Here is a 3,693-nt window from a genome sequence, read left to right on the forward strand (position 1 = left end):
GTCCGCGGGGAAGGGAAGAGGTATTGGGCTGGATGAGCTAGGGGCAATCATGGCTGCGTGCAGGTGAGAAGGGGCCCAGTTCTGAGCCGCCCGGCGGTTGGGGAGCGAATGAAGGGCCATTGCCGCGCGGGGAGAGCAGCGCGGGGCGCGGGACTGGCCAGAGCGTGCAGCTGGGGGTCGGCCCAGGGCAGACGTTGGAAGAGGGTACGCGCAGTGCCCGGACAGGCTCGCACTGCGGCTTGTGGTTAGAGGGGGGCGCGAGCTGGGGGCGGGGATAGGCTTGGACCGAGCTTTACATGGGATGGCTCAGTCCAGAAGACTGACTTTGCAGAGACTTGGCGTTGGATGGCTGACCTTGCTCTCTCAGCTGCCTCGACAGCTTTGATTTCCACTTTGGGAAGCTGCCGCCAGTGTCATTTTTCCACTTTACAGATGAGGGAACTGAGGTCCAGAGAGCTTCCTTTGCAGTTAGCGTGGTTTCGAACCCAGATCTCGTTCCCGGTTCCAGGCTGCGTTATCAGCTCCAGTTACTAAGGAGTCAGAACCTCTGTGGGCTCCTGCCGCCCCATTTTACAGATAGCGGCCCAGGCCCCGGGCCCGCCCTACTCAAGGGGAAGCCGTTGTCCTCCTCGTTGCCCTTTGCCAAGGCCCGAGCATGGGACTCACGCCTCGGCCTGGAGCCAAAGCGGCCCCGGCTAACAACTCTATTTCTTCTGCTCACTCAAGTCACCCCAACGCCTAAATCAAGGTTCCCTCCTCGGTAAAATGAAGGCGTTGGGTAGATGGGACAAGATCCTGAGCCAGTTCGGAAGCTCTGGCCCCCACATCTCACAGAGCCAAGAAGAGATGGTTGAGAAGAGGGAGCAGAGGCAAGAGGAAGCTTCAGAAGAGAGGGAAAGACCCTCACCTTTGAACAGGCATGGGGTGACCTGGGAGCCAGATTTACTTCTTTCTACAGCCCCCAAACCCTGCATTCAGGTCTAGCTTGAACTACCAAGGGGCAGGGGCAGGGGAAAGGAAAGGAAAAGGAAAAGAAAGGGGAGAGGAAGGAAAGAAAGAAGGAAGGAACTATTCATGGGCTAGGCATTTAGGCTTTAGGTTCACAAATATCCCAATTTACCCTCACAAAAACCTTGAGATATAAGTGGTATTATCCTTATTTTACAATTGAGGAAACTGAGGCAAACACAGGTGAAATGACTTTGTCACACAGCTAGAAAGTCAGATCTTCCGATTATAATCGAATATCTGGATAAACAGACTGTGACAATGAACTGTGGAGACTCAGAAACTGATGAAATGGTTTCAATGAGTTAATTAGTTTCCAGATGGAGAGTTGAAGTCTGATGTTCAACTAAAACCTCTGAGAAGGTAAAGGATGCAACCAACATCATTGAAAAATTACACTTAATTGCCCGAGTTACCCTTTAATAGATTTTTTGGAAATAAAATAAAATATAGCAAGTAGCATGATTTAGAATGGAGCTTATTCAGGAGTTTACTAACTCTCAAAAAGGATGAAATCCTCAGACTGAGAGAAATGGCAGCCATTTTTCTTTCCTTTAAGGGTTATTCTCACTGTACTGATGTGTAATGGGAAGCAATGCCACTAGAATTCTAATTTGAGAAGTGATATATTTGAAGATACAGCAACACTCTTGCCATTGTATAAATAAGCAAGCTGGAGGTGAATTTTAGTGGTCTAGAAACAGTACTAGCCAAACTTAATGCAGAATATGTTGGAAATGAAAATGCGGAGTTTTGTGAAAGACCAGCTAGAAGAATATAGGAAGTCTGATGCAGAACACTTGCTTTAAAATCTCTTGACCTTTGGATGAGAACTGTCGATCTTTCCAGCAAGTCAATGGAGTTTAACTTAGGATACTGATAAATTTAAAGTGCATTTCATCAACTTATTTATGAACATCTTCGACAATATTATCATAGTGTATGGGTGACATGCTAGCAATTTGTGATGTGATTGAATACAAAAATTGGACTGAAGATTTCCAGTTTCCACTGGTATTCAAACTTTTTGATACCCTGCAAGCACAACATTCTTGTTGTACCCCTAGATAATTTAAAGCAGGTCTGCTCTGGAGAACAACTTCCTAAATTGGACAAGAACATATGTCATTCCCTTGAGCAACTCTGGACTGATAATTATATCTGATAATAATAAATATTATTTATATATTATATTATAATATATTATATTATTATTTTATATTATTATATTTATATTATATAATATATATTATAATTATATATAATTATATTATATTATATTATATTATAATATATAAATATTAACTCTGGACTGATAATAATAAAGTCTGCCTGGCTCACATATCAGCTGAGGTTGACTTTGAAAAAAAAAATCTTGATGTATTTTTCTCCAAACCTTGATTTTTAGAAAGTACAGAGGATTCCATACTAAAAAGCCACATTTCTATAGGAAAATGACTTTTCAGAAAAACAAGGCAGCCATCTTTAAAATGGGGGGAATGGATTAATAGTTACATTTTGCAATTTTTCTCTTAAGGATTTCAACCAAAGCTTGTGCTATAAATTTTTTGTCACTGTTTTCACCATTCAAGATATTTATATGGAAAGACAAAAAGAAAAGACATTAACAATGTTTATTCTTTATCAGATTCCACTCGATTATTTTAACTATGATGTTTAGGACGGGTTTAAAATGGATATTAAAGTGTCTTTGTTCACCAGTTTTAATGATTTCATTACCATAATCAATCATTGATTAAATTCTTTTAAGTGTTCATAAGTAATTTGCCATCAACTTACCCTACTTTGCATAATTTTTCTAATTTTTCTGAGATATAACACTAATCTAAAAAAGAGGTAATAAACTAAATTGGAACTGTTTTATATAGATATTAGTCAGGGGCCTTCAATAGTATATTTGCTTTTAGCTTAACTCACAAAGATTTAGAATATCTATTTGGTACATAAATCTTACAAACATGTCCTATCAAGACACCCCACTGTAGATTTTCTTGCTCTGAGGTATAAAATGGGAGGGTATCTTTATAGAAAAGACTTTATTTTATAAAGGACATTATTATATATAATTATATATATAGGATATATTTCATATATATTATATGTGCAACATATATAATATATATGAAATATATCCTATATATATAATTATATATTACAAAAGGATAAGCTATAATCTGAACAGTCATAAAATGCTTATTAGGAATAGCATTGTTTTAAAGATTTCTAAATGGCACAATGGATAGAGCACTTGATCTCATGTCAGGAGAATCTGTGTCAGAAGAAATCCTGCCTAAGACACTTGACACTAGCTTCATGACCCTGGGCAAGTCACTTAATTCAAAATTCTTTGAAAAAAAAAACACACAAAAAAAAACCAATTCAAATAATTTTAGTATTTAAGACCATATTGTAAAATATCCACTGTGCTACTGAGCTGCCTAAGTTATGGGATCTTTCAGGGTACTTCCCAGCATGGAGAAGGTACACATAAAGTTTAGAGTTATAATTTTCTCAAAGGCCATTGAGCTTCTCCAGCAAGTAGAAAGAGTGAAAATCTTCTCCATTCTAAAAAGAGTAGCTCATCATTAACAAGGAAATATCAGATAACATAGCCTAGGACCAAGCAAAAGAAAAAGAACTAAACCAATAATAGTTGCTGTGGTG

General features: G+C 38.9%; 1 long non-coding RNA gene across 1 annotated transcript; it reads right to left on the minus strand.

The window, feature by feature from the left end:
* Positions 1-615: 615 nt before the first annotated feature.
* On the minus strand, positions 616-2,736 carry LOC141551598 (uncharacterized). Its single transcript, XR_012484912.1, has 2 exons — positions 2,322-2,736; positions 616-2,156 (listed from the first exon to the last, which is right to left on the minus strand). It is a non-coding gene; the product is annotated as an uncharacterized LOC141551598 (long non-coding RNA).
* Positions 2,737-3,693: the final 957 nt, after the last annotated feature.

Source organism: Sminthopsis crassicaudata, chromosome 1 (genome assembly GCF_048593235.1).
Source record: "Sminthopsis crassicaudata isolate SCR6 chromosome 1, ASM4859323v1, whole genome shotgun sequence".
In the NCBI taxonomy this organism is placed as follows: Eukaryota; Metazoa; Chordata; class Mammalia; order Dasyuromorphia; family Dasyuridae; genus Sminthopsis; species Sminthopsis crassicaudata.